The 15,528-nt window shown below is 40.2% G+C and overlaps 1 long non-coding RNA gene across 1 annotated transcript in view; it reads left to right on the top strand.

Moving 5' to 3' along the window:
• Positions 1-15,528, top strand: part of LOC311590060 — an 81,694-nt gene that overhangs the window by 18,304 nt on the left and 47,862 nt on the right. Inside the window, exon 2 of the long non-coding RNA XR_014776749.1 lies at positions 7,161-7,227. This is a non-coding gene — a long non-coding RNA (uncharacterized lncRNA). The remainder of the gene's footprint in view (positions 1-7,160; positions 7,228-15,528) is intronic.

The raw sequence follows: 15,528 nt of genomic DNA, 5'->3' as shown, positions 1-15,528 counted from the left end.
GTGCTGTCGTCAACAAAGCTAGAAGGAGTGGGGGGATCTAAAGAATGCTTTGACACTTTCTAATCCTTTTCAAATATTTTCTGCTCCTTGTAGACTAAGCATTCAAATATATGAGTCTAGTTTTTTCAAACCACCTCATCCAGTGACACTTCTCTAGAGAAAACTGATTTTCCCTTTCCGAGAGGTATTAATTGAAATTCCTTGTTAAGGGTAGGGCTTTGTGTCTACTTTCCCTTCTCAGTGCTAGGATTTTGTATGGCTTTAAAGCTATGCAGGTCTTGTGGTACTGCCAGTTTCTCTGAGTTCACATGTATATCACTTTTTTTTTTAATGGCAAGAAGGCACTGTTTCCTTGGAATCATCTACCACCTCTGGCTCACAAACTTTATGCCTCTTCTTTTGCAAAGACCCCTGTGTCTTGAGGAGAGGAGTTTGATGAAGACATCCTATTTAGGACCCAGTGCCCTAAAGTCTCTCACTCTCTGCATTTTATCTAGTTGTGGTCTCTATACTAAGTCTCATCTACGTTAAGAAGTAACTTCTCTGGTATGGTTGGGTGATGCACTGCTCTATGCTATGGGTATAGCAATATATCATTAGTAGTCATTTTATTACTGTGTTCCCTTAGCAGAATAATAGTATTAAGTTTTACCCTAGGCCAATATCTACCTAGTCTCAGCCACTTTAGCAGTTTCAGGTGTGAGTTCTATCTCAGGGAGTGGGCCATAAATATAATAATAATAATAATGATAATAATAATAATAATAATAATAATAATAATAATAATAATAATAATATCTGGTTGGTTACTCTCATAACCTTTGTGCCACTATTGCACCAGTATATCTTGCACACAGGTCATGGTTACGGGTTACAGTGTCTGTGGCTGCCTGAAACTGATGATTACCTTTTTTCTGCAGTAGTATGCAGAGTACCTTTCAGCACCAAGAACACTGGTCAGTATGAGTTGTTAAGGTTCTAGCTTTGCACCGGCTTGACTTCTCCATGTTCAGTGACATAGGTAAATGTTGATTTCAGCAACAGGGCCTTACCATCAGGTTGTAGAGAATAGTCACGAGCCTTTACAATACCCTGTGACATTTGGGGTATTCCGTGGACCCCTTTGGCCAACAACTCAACAAAAAAGATACAATCTATTACCGACACTGGATTTGTCACTTTGTCTTTTATCCTTTTAGGTCTGGTCTATCCCACTCAGGATGGTTTCCTCCTCAGCCCCACCCACTTACCTGCAAATTTCATAATATCATTATTATTATTAACAGCAGAATAATATTTTATTATGTAAATGTACCATATTATTAGTAATTCTTCAATTGATAGATATCTAGTCTCTCTCCAATTCCTGGCTATTATAAATGGAAGAGAAATGAACATAGACGAACAAGTGTTTCTATAGTAGTACGGAGACTCCTTTGGGTACATATCCAAGAGTGGTATAGTTGGATCATGAGGAAGATTGATTCTCAGTTCCCTGAGGAACCTCCACACTGATTTCCATAGTGGCTGTACAAGTTAGTACTCCCAGCAACAATGAGTAAGTGTTCTTCTTCCCTGGCATCATCACCAGCATGAGCGGCCAATTGTTTTTATTGCTTTTGGCCATCCTGATTGGGGTAATAGGAAATCTCAAAGTAGTTTTAATTTGCATTTCCCTTATGGCTAAGGATGTTGAGCATTTAAGTGTCTCTCAGCCATTTGAGCTTCATCTTTTCAGAGTTCTCTGTTTAGTTATGTACCCCATTTTGAAGCAAGAACATCAGTGTGAGCCTAGATACCCAGAATCCTTATGAAGAAAAAGTGGGAAACAGACTTGAACTCATTGGCCCAGGAGAGGACTTTTTGAATAGAACATTGAACACACAAGGATTAAGAATGACAGTTAATAAACAGGACCTAGTGAAATTGAGAAGCTCTTATACAGCAAAGAGCACCATCATTTGAGCAAAACAGCAGCCTACAAAATAGAAAACTATCTCTTTATATCTAAATATATCTAAATATCCATTTAGAAAGTTAGTATCTGGAACCTATAACGAACAACAACAACAACAAAAACTGAACATCAAGAAAACAAATAACCCACCAACATATTATAAAAATGTTTTTGTTTGAAAGGTAGGGCTTTTCAAGGTTTTTATCTTGAGCAAGTCTAGGTAAAATACAACTATATATCTGGATATATCTGGTGGGAAATTCATTTTAAAACCAGGAGCTTACTTAAAAGTAAATAAAGATATCCTAAGGTTTAAGTATGATTTTAATGTATTTTCTTATATCATAAGTTCTCCTTTGCAATATATTTGGGACAATAACTCATTTGTCATCAAGCATGATGACAAGTGATTACTCCCTAGATCCCATATGATTGAGAGAAGCAGCTCTACAAGGAAAGCCTTCTGAGTTTGTTATTATGCCATAGGATCATAATTCATGTACATGCATATAATTATAACAATTTAATTGATATGTATATTTTATAATGACATTTGGAGACTGTTGGATTAGTCCACACAACACCTCTTATTTGTGTATTCAGTCATTCATTTATGTGTGAGTGCACATGTGTGTACCATGGCATGTGCACGGCAGTCCAAGGACAATGTATAGGGATTGCTTTTTCTCTTTCTGCCATGCGTGTACTAGGGATTCAACTCAAGCTACTCTGTGTGGAGGCAAGCGCTTTTACCTGTTGAACCATCTTGTTGGCCCTAAAACATGTTTTATAAATTCTAGTACTCTGCTTCACTGTGCCCCATTCTCCACGTGTTTAGACTATGGTTGGATCATCTTCAGGTGTCTCTTCCACTGCAAATCAAACTCTGAGGGTTGTGTATTGGAGTGTTTAGTGTGTGTGACATGTGACTGACTTCACGAACAGTGGAGATTGTGTTTTCTTCACAGCATCTGTTATATATATTTCTGTTCTCATAGCAGACTGTCAATTAAGTATGCGGAGAACAAATAATATAATCACTTAGATACTATATGGCACCAAAAAATATGTTTCACTGAGTTATTTCTGGCATTTTTTCTCCCTTAGGTAATAGCAGTTTACTAGTTTAGAATCTTTTTCTTTTAGAACCCTGATTCAGCTGTTGATCTTTAAAAGTCCAATGCCCTTTCTGGAATACTAAATATGAGTAAGAGCTGGGTTACTTTGTGTCTTAAGGTTATCATTGCTATCATGAAGCAACAGGACCAAAACCAACTTGGGGATGCACGTGTTTATTCGGATTGCATTTCCACATCACTGTTCTTCAAAGGAAGACAGAACAGGAACTCAAACAGGGCAGGAACTTGGAGACAGGAGCTGATGTAGAGACCAAGGAAAGGTACTGCTTACTGGCTTGTTTCTCGTGGGTTGCTCAGCCTGTCTTCTTATAGAATCCAGGATCATCAGCCCAGGAGTGTCATTACCCACAATGGGCTGGGCTGTGCCCTATCAATCACTAATTAAGAAAATGCTCTGTAGGCTTGCCTGCAGTCCAGTTTTAGTGAGACATTTTCTGAACCAAGGTTTCCTCCTTTCGGATGACTATGGCTTTTATCAAGTTGATGTAAAAGTAGCTAGTATACCTTTTCATTATACCTGGATAAAATTATATTGTGTATATGTACTCTGTTGGCCAGATATATTATTGACCAGCGACAGATAAAACAGTTTTGTGAAACAGCTCAGAGTTCCTTTATATTCCTGTATGTATGTCAAAAAGACTCTACTAAGCTGTGGGGCTCGGGACAAAGCCAGTCTAGAGCAAGATTGAGGAAGAGAAGTGTCTAAGTTCTAGAAATCTCATCCTGAGGTTGGCAGCAGTAGGACTGCTCCCTCCAAGCTCTGGGCCTGCATGTGCCCACCCTTGCTCTCCTGAGGTCACATAGCCTGGCAATCAGGTTAGACTTCCTTTTCCCTTATAAGGTAATGTCCAGCAGCACCTGGATTTCCTCCTTATGCAAATGAGGCATCTTCAGTATGTTGGCCTGGCCAATGATGTACACTCACCTCCCAAAGGTTTAAATAGCTTTCCTCCCCCTGCCCCTACCAATTAAACAAGCTGTGTCACAGTAGCTGTCTTGTGAGAAGTCTGTTTCTCATACACTCACTGCCTGACTGAGATCCTGCATTGCACCCATCTGTCCCAGCCAAGCGTATCTCCTTTCAGCCCAGCCAGGTGTGTAATGGGTCTGGCTACCCCATGGGCGAAGTGGACACTGGACAACACTAAACCCCACCAATGAGATGTTTCCCCAATCACATTTATTGCTTCATTATTCTTTTTTTTTCTTTTTCTTTTTTCTTTTCTTTTTTGAGACAGGGTCTCTGTGTATAACTTTGGCTGTCCTGGACTCGCTTTGTAGACCAGGCTGGCCTGGAACTCACAGAAATCTGCCTGTCTCTGCCTCCCTGAAGGCTAGGATTAAAGGTGTGCACCACCACATCTGGCCCCAGAACACCTATTCTTAACAATAGAGCAAGCATAGATGCTCATAAATAGATGAGTGGACAGAAAAATGCTTAGTACCTCTACACAATATAAGCCATGGCACTTTCAGGAAAATGAGTGGAGCTATATAAATTATTATATCAAGTGAAGTAGCCAGATTCATACATGTCACCTGTTTTCACGTGTGTGTGTGTGTGTGTGTGTGTGTGTGTGTGTGTGTGTGTAGGTCACAAATCTAGAAAAGAGGCCATAAAATATGGAATCTGAAAGATGGAGGGTTGTTATATGACATTTCTGGAGAAAGGGAGTTACTTGGGAGTAGAGGTGAGAGGCAGCAGGAGAGTAAACGGGCGTGGGAAGAAAGTGCATAAAAATGCCACAAGAAAACCCATTACTTTCTATGCTCATTAGAACATAAAGGAAAAAAAACTTCATAATAAAAAAAAAAACAAACAAACAACTGAAGAAGTAACCCATTTGGTCACTATGATTGTCCTTTATCTCTTCCTTTCTGGTGACAAAGTCCTCCCTATTCTTGGCTTGATGCTCTGCTGGGCCCTAGGCTGACAGCTCCGCAGAAAGCGATTGCTGTACAACATTCGAAGCTGTGACTGTGCTTCATGGTCCTCAAAAGTAACTCTAGTGTTCAAGAGGGGTTTTTCCAGGCTTAACCTGAACATATATCGAAATGTCATCAGGTCTTTATGCATCTCACTTCTCGAGCCCCTCCGGTGCCATAGGAGGAGCAGGGGCAGCAGGTGGCAACTGTGCCGTGCTGAGGTCTTGAGGGTGGTGACACACACAAGTGGGCCCAGCACTTGGGAGACTGACTGAGGCAGGAGAACCGTGAGTTCCAGATCACATCCCAGGCTACCTGGTGAAATCCTGAATAAAAACCAAACCAAGCTGAGCTAAACCAAGCCATGGTGTGACAGGCTTTAGGACTCAACTGTTTGGTGGAGTAGGCATGTGTGACGCCCAGCTTTCTGTCTCAGCTACAGTAAGACAAGTGTCATGACAACATACAGCCCCATACTGTAAAGGAATTGTGCCATGTAAGCCTCTCTTTCTACCCTTACAGTGCCTGAGGACATTGTTTTTTCGATATTTTATTCTTGGCACTTTCCAAGTGTTAACCAACTGCTCAGTGTTCTGTACTCAGTGAGTTACTAATCAACACTGTAGCATTCATAGTGTAGAAAGTGTCCCTTACTTGCTCTTCCTCCTGTTCAAAATGCCATTTCTTCATCATCCTTACAATTTTCTTGGATATAAAGAAAGTAAACTTGGCTTTGTTCTCCGCAGTTGGAATTTTCTCAGTGGAAGCAGTTTATTCATATCCACTGAATGAAATCTAGGACAAAGTGCTTACTTGTTTTCTCACACACAGACACTTATTTTTTTTTTTCTGGTCAGTCATTAAAATGCCCAGTCTCATAAGTAGTGGGAACTCCAATTCAGATCTACTTTTACAAAGCCTTTCCGTCTCAAGAAAAGGGATGTGGTCAGGGAGGCGGGAGAGGGAAGTTCTGAGCTCACCCTCTGGTTTGTGCTAAATTGAAAACTGCTTCTTCTTTTTTTTTTTCCTCCTCACCATCTCTTTCTTAGTGTCCACAGAGGCTCCCTTCAAGGCCTCTTGGGACTCTCACCAGCTGTTCCCATGTCCAGGGTTGTGGCTGTCTGCTGCAGCAGGTCACTTCATGGTGACTACTTGAGTTTCCTTGCTCTCCTGTCTTCACTAGGGGCCTCTTACACAATGCCACCAATAACTCACCTACTTATTATCTGAGTCAGATATTCTCATCAGTATCTTAAGTGGTATCCATCTCCCTTCTATGGAGATAATATTTCAGCCTCTGCCCCTAAATGGTAGCTTACTATAGATGGTGTCCTGGTTCATGTCTCTGTTGCTATGATAAACGCTATGACAGAAAAGCAACTTGGGGAGGAACAGGCTTATTATTATTATTATTATTTTTTTTTAGCAGATTATAGTCCGTTATGAAAAGAAGCCAGGGCAGGACCTCAAGGTAGGAACCTGGAGGCAGGAATGAAAGCAGAGACTATCAGTAAGATGCTCTTTACTGGCTCACTCGACTACCTTTCTTATATAACCCAGGACCACCTGGCCAAGGACCACGGTGGCCTGGGCCCTGCTACATCAATTAACAATCAAGAAAATGCCGCAGATATTCCACACTTCCATTAGATGGAGACAGTCCCTCAATTTTAATGCCTTCTTTTTTGGTATGTCTAGATTTGTATCGAATTGATAAAACATATATCATCGTCTCAAATATATATCTTGACTATCTTTAAGATAATACTTAATTTTTTTTTCATGTTCGAGTGTTCAGAAGCTTTTAGATTATGAAAGACCATAACTTGCTGTATTAGTCAGGGCTCTCTGGAGGAGCAGATTGATGTTGGAATGAATACATATATCCATTTATTAGGGATTTATTAGGGTGGCTCACAGGCTGTGCTCCAGTTAGTCCAACAATGGCTGTCTACCAAGAGAAAGTCCAAGAATTCAGTACTCGTTCAGGCCATGAGGCACTGTGTCTCAGCAGGTCTTCAGTATACACCAGAATCTTGGAGAACAAGGCTCGGATTCCAGGGAATGAATGGACTTGCAAACTTAAACAAGCAGGCCAAGAATGAACGCTTCCTTCCTCTGTGTCCTTCATACAGGTTGCCTGCACAAGGTGGAGCCCAGAATAACAGTGGATCTCCCCACCTCTCAAGGTTTGGATTAAAGGTGGGTCTTCCCCTGCCTCGCAAGTGAACCCAGTCACTTGGTGTTCAGGTAATTCCAGATATGGTCAGCTTGACAATGAAGACCAGCCATCGATCGCACTGTCCTAACCAGGCACCTGCTTACTAATGGAATAATTATAATGACTATTTTGTTGTTGTTGTTGTTACAAACCAGGCTTCTCTGTTAGTGCCTTACTCTATCCTTGCTTGTGAATGTATCTCCAGATCGATTATAAGTGGATTTGATAGCTGACAGGGATGTGGTTTTAAATCTTGCTAGGTATTTTTTTTTTAAAATCAGCCTTCATAGAAACTATACTGCCTTAACAGCCTCTTGTGATGTGTGAGAATGCCTGTTTTTCATAATCTTGCTCACACAGCATATTTTCAATTTTTTTATTCCAGTCAAACCAGGTGCATGTGGTTTCTTGCTAGGCCTCTAGTTTACATTCTGAACAACGGAAAGGTTTCTGCTATGGCATAACAACCCACCACAGGCAAAGCAGGCTGTTGGTGGTGATTGTTTTTCTAGAGACAGGACTTTGCTTTGTAGCCCAGGCTGGGCTTGACTCAGACCTGCCCCAGCATGCCTGCTTAATGTCGCAGTTGTAATAACACACACATTAATGCTTGTGTTTCTAGGCAATCACAAATCCAGGCACAGGCTCACTGTGTTCTTAGCTGGAGGTGGATAGGTGCTGGGGTTGGGGGAGAGGAGAAAGCTTCTGCCTTTGGGTTCTCTTTATGAGGTTCAGCTGTGAAGTATCGCTCCTGGTTCATTTTGAGGGTTGGCAGAACTCATTTGTTTGCAGTTGCATGGCTGTGGTTCTGTTCTGGCTGCCTTAGCTTACGAAAGGTACAACCATTTACCAACATGTACCACATAGCATGCAGTGTATGTGCTCAAAGTCAGGGGGAGACTCTCATCAGAGTCTGATAAAATACAATCCTGAATGACACAAAGTGATGGACCGAGCAATTGTCCTTTCATCTGGGCATTGAGCACGCTAGTAAACCTTTACCACTGGCATATCTTCCCAGACCCTAAAAAACCAAAACCAACCACACAAACACACACACATAAACGCCAGGATCTGACTAGGTAGCCCAGGCTGTTTTTGCATTCTCAGTCTTCCCGTCTTTTGGCTCAGCTTCTCCAGTGCTGCGATTACAGCCATGCCTGCAGACTATGCTCTCCTACCATCTTTGTTTTAAAATGTCATCCAGTTAAGTGAGCGGTTAGCCCATCAAACCCTGTTTCTCATTCTCTCAGGGGGCCACTATTCAGGTTGTGTACCCCAGGAGGTGTAGGTAGGAAATCTGGGGTCATCTTGGAAAGCTGCCTTACACAAGGAATTTTTTTTTCTAAGTGTAAAGGTCATTTGCATTTCCTCCCTGCAGAATCCTTTTTAATATTCTTTGGCTTTTTTGCACGTACTCTGAAAAATCACAAGACACAAAACTGCATACGTGAGCACACGAGGAAGGAAGCAAAGGGATATATCTTGCACACATTTTAGCCTTCAGAGAGAAAGACTGCCTTTTCCACCTAGAAGTAGCTGTGAAAGGCTGTAGTGGTGTGGCCCGCTCTGTTTGCTCTCTGAACAGCCTTTATTCCAGGCTCCTACCTTTCCCACTCAAGATCTTAAGGAGTCTAAGATTTTTCTTTTTATCCCATGCTACGGATCAAATCCAGGAGCTCCTATTCAGTTAGTTATCCCACTGTGGCAGCCTACTGTCTGAATAAGAATCTCTATCAAGCAGATCCCTTGCCATACAGTGGGGGCTAAATATCAAAGCTCTCACTGCATATCTAGAGCAAATCCTTCATTCTATTCCTTTTAAGCTCAAATTCTGTTGTACTGCCATTGCCTTAAGGCTGCCTCAACAGGCCAGGGGCATGCCAGGGTCATCTACCACCTTCTTTCTTTAAGGCTGTTCTAATTCTGTTTCCCACCTCGCTTCTGCCATGTAGCACGACATATGCACAGGTGCCTTGGATTAACATTGTTTTCTTTGGTGGAAGCAAGGAGACATCTCTTGCCTCCTACTACGTATCAGGAATATTGGGTTGCTTTATACACCAACCACTATGGTGAGAGTAAGGCTTGCAGTGCAGTCCCACCGAGGTTGATGTTCCCATAGTTGAATAATGTGGGTAGATGGCTTCTTCTTCTTCTTCTTCTTCTTCTTCTTCTTCTTCTTCTTCTTCTTCTTCTTCTTCTCCCATTTAATTTTTTTTCTTTTAATGTAAGGGCAAATTTAATGCCACATTTTATATGTAATGTGCATGCTACAAGTAGTGCCGCGGTCTGTGAGAAGTTGTCCTCCTTGCGTCTTGGAGGGGATAGAATGTTTCACCTCCCTTTAAAGCAGCTCATGTCTTAACAAGCTCCCCTCCAAGATGCAAGGTTTTATCTCAGAGGAAACGGCTCTGCAACATTGGCCAATAAAATCAAATTTGGTTTTTAGCGGGCTCAAGTGTAAACTGGTGATTCATTTGCTACTATATATCTTTCATCACACTGCATTGTCAAAATCAGTATATATTTATATCAGTATATATGGCTGCTGGTTGTACTCTTCAGATGGCTAGAATAAATATAAGTAGTAATTTCACTCTTCTGAAGTAATGGTTCCTCTTAAGGTCTTATGTGAGGCTCGACTTTATGATCTATTATGATGCAGAATATATGAGCTCTCTGACTTTCAGTCCCTTTTAAACAACAGCATCTCTGGGTGAGGATGTGAGTGTGCAAGTACAGAGTGTAGAATGTGTGTGTTTTTATGTCTTTGACTAAGTGGTTGCTTGTATAAGTGAGTATTGTTTATTTCGTGTGCTCAAGTGTCACATATGTCAGTGGTGTAGAGTTGTGTAAGTGATGTAGCTTTGACATGTATGTGCATCGTGTGTCTGTTTTTCTGTGATTTTACGTTTGAAAACCCATGGTTACTGGCTAAGCACTTTGTACAGAAATGCACAGAGCACCCCCTAGTGTTCAAAAGGAGACATCGCCCTGCTTCAAATACACTGAATCGCCTTAAATAAACTTGACTCTGAAAGCTGAGTTGTTCCCATATCTTCAGAGCCATGTTTCCAGGCCTGTTCTTGAGGAGCACAAAACGATGTTGATTTGTGGAGTTTATTATTTATGAATCAGAGAGCTCTGGCATAAGGCCCAACGGACAGGAAGCTGTTTGATGGTGTGATGTAAAAACAATGACAACAAAGCAAACAACAACCCCTTCCCTCCAAAAAGTCCAAACCAAACCAAAAGAGAAAACCTCTCATAACTTCTGGGATGGATGCAGGGTCACGCAGGAGCTAAAGGGAGAGGATGTATCACACTGCATTTCTATTTGATGAGTCAGGGATGACGTTGCAGAAACATCATTTTTAGTAGATGTGAACTAATTTCTGGTCTTTTGAGTTTCCCTGGACTCAGGCAGCAGATTCTGTAATGTATGGTTGTCTTAGACAGCTCGGCATGGGCAAGATGCTGGGTTCACTGCATCTTGAACTCATGGGGTGGGAGTTGGGGATTGAGGACTGGGGGGGCAGAAATTGTCAGGAAATGAACCAAACTCTCTGTGCATTCTCAGTTACTTCTCTGAATACAAGATGGGTGTCACTTATCCATTTAAAAGAGGAGAAAACTGAGGCCGAGTAAAGCTGAATGGCCCAGCCAAGTTCACAAAATTGAGACATCTGAAATTCAAAACAGTGTCTTTAATCACTACTGGGAACTTCAGAGTCCAAACAAGCAAGCAGGAGCAGGAAGCTTGCGTGCAACTTAACATAATGGGACAAAAACACTGATACCTTTTTAGAGAGCTATGAGAGACTGATCAGGCAGCAAACAGTCTATGTCATTTTTTTCTACTATTATTAAATTAGGAATCTGCTAACCTGCACTTCCTATTTACTCAGGTAATTAATTTTACCTGCAACATCTAAAAAGATGTCAAAGCTTTAGCAAGTGTGTAAAACCAATCTTTTCAATAAGTGATGTTGAGAAAGTAATTACAGATCCAAGCATTAAGTTGAACACTTATTTTATATCACATACATAAATTAACTTGAAATGAACCAAAAAGACCAACATGTACAGCTATAAAACAACTAGAGGAAAATATAAAGATAAGGCCTCTGCCACTGGGTGGCAGTTGAGCTTATCACTTTATCAACAATACACTTACTTCTTTTTTGTTTTTGTTTTCTCTTTTTTTTATTAACTAAAAAAGTCTTTACATATACATCTATATTATTACACCTACATAAAACAAACTACATACAAAAAAAAAGAACTACAGAACATTCAGGAATTACATTCATGTTACACTCATAGTGTTTTGGCTGTTTGTATTTGGCAACCTTGAAGAAAACATTTTCCTATCGGTGATTCTAAAATTCTGAATATAACGTAATCAATATCTATCATATCTCATATCTATTAACTTAAAACATAGATCTAGACTTAAAGACATCTCAATCCCCAAACAACAAGGCTCAATTGTGACACTCAAATATTTAGTCTTCAACCCTATCAGAGACTTGAGAAGGAGTAAAATTAATTACCTGAGTAAATAGGAAGTGCAGGTTAGCAGATTCCTAATTTAATAATAGTAGAAAAAAATGACATAGACTGTTTGCTGCCTGATCAGTCTCTCATAGCTCTCTAAAAATGCTGGAGCATCATCTTCAGTCTTCTGTCCCAGTATAGCTGACAGATATATTTATGAGGCAGAAACCATTGAGGACTTGCTTACCCTGTCTTGGCAGAGTTTGGCTATCGACTCTGCCTTCATCCAAACTTGTCAAGTTTTAGGCAGAATTCTGTCAGTGGCCGCAATGAGGACATTTTGCCCTGTGGTGGTTTTTTTTTTTTTTTTTTTTTGCGCCATATTTGAAGCCATCTCCATGAGGAGGTTCACTGATGCCCATCATCATCTTTGAGGTAGGCTGGGTGTTGCCAGGAGTTAATCTGTCTTGTTGTCAAAGAATCATTAAATCATTAAAACAATATAAACATCTTTTATATATATATATGTTTAAATTTAACTTTAATTTATGTGCATTGGTGTGTAGGTGTCAGATCTTGGAGTTACAGACAGTTGTGAGCTGCCATGTGGGTGCTGGGAATTGAACCCAGGACCTTTGGAAGAGCAGACAGTGCTCTTAACCACTGAGCCAACTCTCCAGCCCCATATACATCTTTAAATGCCATCTTCTGTAGGTTTTTGATGATCTTAACTATTTTACCTTATCTGTGTATAGAATCATATCTATCTGTTACATCAGGTTTTATATTCTTGTGGTATAAATAGACTAGTAATTGAAAGTACCACAATTTGATCAATTGACAATTAACTTGTCTAACTAACTTATCCTAAACAGCCTGCAGTAGCATTTTCAAAGTACTGGAGGTAAACCTTGTATTCTACTTGAGTGGTATGGTATGGATACAATACCTAACAATAGAGTAGGAATATATATATATATATATATATATATATATATATATACACACACATATATATATAATGTGTAAAGAACAATCTTAAGTTTGAATTCTAAACCAATGTATCAAAATCAAACTTATTTTGCATTAACATATAAATTCCCATACCAATGAATTAAAAATAACCTTGTGTGCAGTTGAGGGATTGACCCAACAGTCTACTTCTTTGTTGTATCTTTCCCATGCACCTCCACATTCCCCCTTCTCTCCTTTCATCGCCCATCTCCAAACTCAACAAAGAGTGATACAGGAACAAAGAGAGATCCCTAAGTCCAACCTCTGGGTTTTCTCTCTGGGTAATATACTCACTTTTTGATGTTGGTTTTAGCAATGACTTCTAGAACATGATAGTGGAGTTGTAGATTATGAAAGGACATAGAAGGCAAATTGGATTTAAAAATGGAAAATGTATGCACACCAGAAAACATTATAAACGGAGTAGCAAGGCAACCATGGTGGAAGACAGTATTGCAAACAGAATTCTGATTGGGATTGAGAGCCCAGGATATGTAGAGAACTCCTACAGCTCAGCAACAAGCCCTGAACAGCCTAGTATAAAATAAGAAAAGGGACCAAGTGAAGATGCTCACTCTCACCCTTCTTCTCAAAATAGTTCTGGAAGTTCTAAGCAGAACATTGAGGTGAGATGAGAGGATATAAGCAATGCAGTAGGAAGGGAGGAGATTAGGTTGTTTACTGATAGCACAATCTTACACGCAGAAATCCTCATGACTATGGAAAAACTGTAGAATTGATAAACTAACTAATTTAAGAAACTTGTAGGATTCAAAGCTATCAGACAAAAGTCAGTGGAACTTTTGTACACTGATAATAAGCTGAGAAGGAAATAAAATAGCCCCATTAATAGTAGCAAAATAAGTAAGTAAATAAATTAGTGAAATATTTAGGGATAAAGTTAATCAGAAACATGAAAGGTTTCTGTTCTGAAAGGTATAAGGCATTGACCAAAAAAAAAAAAAAAAAAAAGAGAGAGAAAATAAAAGTAAATAGAATGTTATCCCATACACAGCTTGAAAGAATTAATATTGTCTATGCAAAGTGATCTACAAATTCAACACAATCCTTATCAAAATTCCAATGTCAGCATCCCGTAGACATAAGACAAATAGTCCTCAAACTGGTATGACTCCACAAAATGCCCAGAATCATTCAAACATTCTTGAGTGAAAAGAACAAAGCTAGTGGCTTCAAAATATGAAACCTGTGTAATGAAGTCTATGCCCTGCCTCGTACAGACACATAGATCAGTGCAAATCACTGGGATTTTTGAAGTAAACCCAGGATTCCATCCAATTAACTGAGAACGTACAATAGGGCAAAGAATCTCTTCAGTAAAGGTGGGATTGGGAAACTGGGTAGAGGAATGAAGTAGGATCTTTATGCTGTTAACAAAAATTAACTCAGAGTGATTAAAATATCAATGTAGATTTGAAACCACAAAACCAGAGGAATACAGGAGGCGCGTGCTGGCTAGTTTTTAGGTCAGCTTGATTACAAACTAGGGCCATCTGAGAGGAGTGAATGCTAATTGAGAAAATGCCTCCATAAGATTAGGCTGTAAGCAGTCCTGTAGGCCATTTTTAATTTAGTGACTGATGTGGGAGGAGCCTGCCCACTGTAGGCGGTGCTACCTCTGGGCTGGTGGTCTTGAATGCTATAAAAAGCAGGCTAAGCAAGCCATAAGGAGCAAGCCAGTGAGCAGCACCCCCCGACACCTCTGCATCAGCTCCTGCCTCCTGGTTCCTGCCCTGACTTTTCTGGATTAGGCACTACGAGCTGTAAGGTAAAAGAAGCCCTTTCCTTCCCAAGTTGCTTTTGGTCATGGTGTTTTACCACAGCAATAGAAACCCCAACTAAGACAGAGTGAAACTGTAGCCTTGCTTTAGGCAGTGCTTTAGGGTGTATGAACCTAAAAGCAAAGGCAATAGAAGCCAAAGCAGACCATTGGGATCACGTCAAACTGGAAAGCTCATATAGCAGATAAATCAAAGGTGGAGAGACAACCGAAGGGTGTGAGAAAATATTTGCGGATCATAGATTTTATAAGAGGTTAGTATTAAAAAATATATAAAGAATCTAAACAACAAATGCAAGAAAATAGTCCAGCTAAAAGTTGGAAATGAATAGAAATAGACAGTTCTAAAAAATGCATGCATATCTAACAGGTTCATGAAAAAGCACACAATGCCACTAACCATTAGGGGAATAAGCGGGAGGGAGGGAAGAACGGGAGGATACAAGTGATGGGATAACAGTTGAGTTGTAATCTGAATAAATTAATTAAATAATAAAAAAAAAAGAGAGAAAAAATCTCACAATGAGATAGCACCTGTTAGAACAGCAGGTTTTGCTTTTGGTTTGTGTGTGTGTGTATATGTGTGTGTGTGTGTGTGTGTGTGTGTGTGTGTGTGTGTGTGTGTGTGTGTGTTTTAAAGATGGTTGGTCAGAATGTGAAAAAGAAAAATAAAAGAACTTGTGAAAACCATTGGTAAGAATGTAAATGAGTTCAGTAATTTGGAAAAACAGAGTGGAGCCTCCTCAAGAAGCTAAGAATAAAACTACCACACGATCGATCCAGCAATCCCACTTGTCGGGGTAAAGGCGGAGGAATTGGAATCAATATGCTGAAATGAGTCTGCAGAATTGTACCGAGACAGGGAGTCAGGCGCAGTGTCTGTCAAAGGGTGAAGGTGTGAGCCTCCCAGCACTGTGGCAAGGCTTGAGGTAAGGATCTTAAGAAGATAAGAGGTTCCTTCGGG

The sequence above is a fragment of the Acomys minous genome, assembly GCF_964271855.1.
Source record: "Acomys minous genome assembly, chromosome: 19".
Taxonomy (NCBI): Eukaryota; Metazoa; Chordata; class Mammalia; order Rodentia; family Muridae; genus Acomys; species Acomys minous.
The sequence above is the reverse complement of the archived record's forward strand: the minus strand, read 5'-3'. Positions and strand labels throughout refer to the sequence as shown.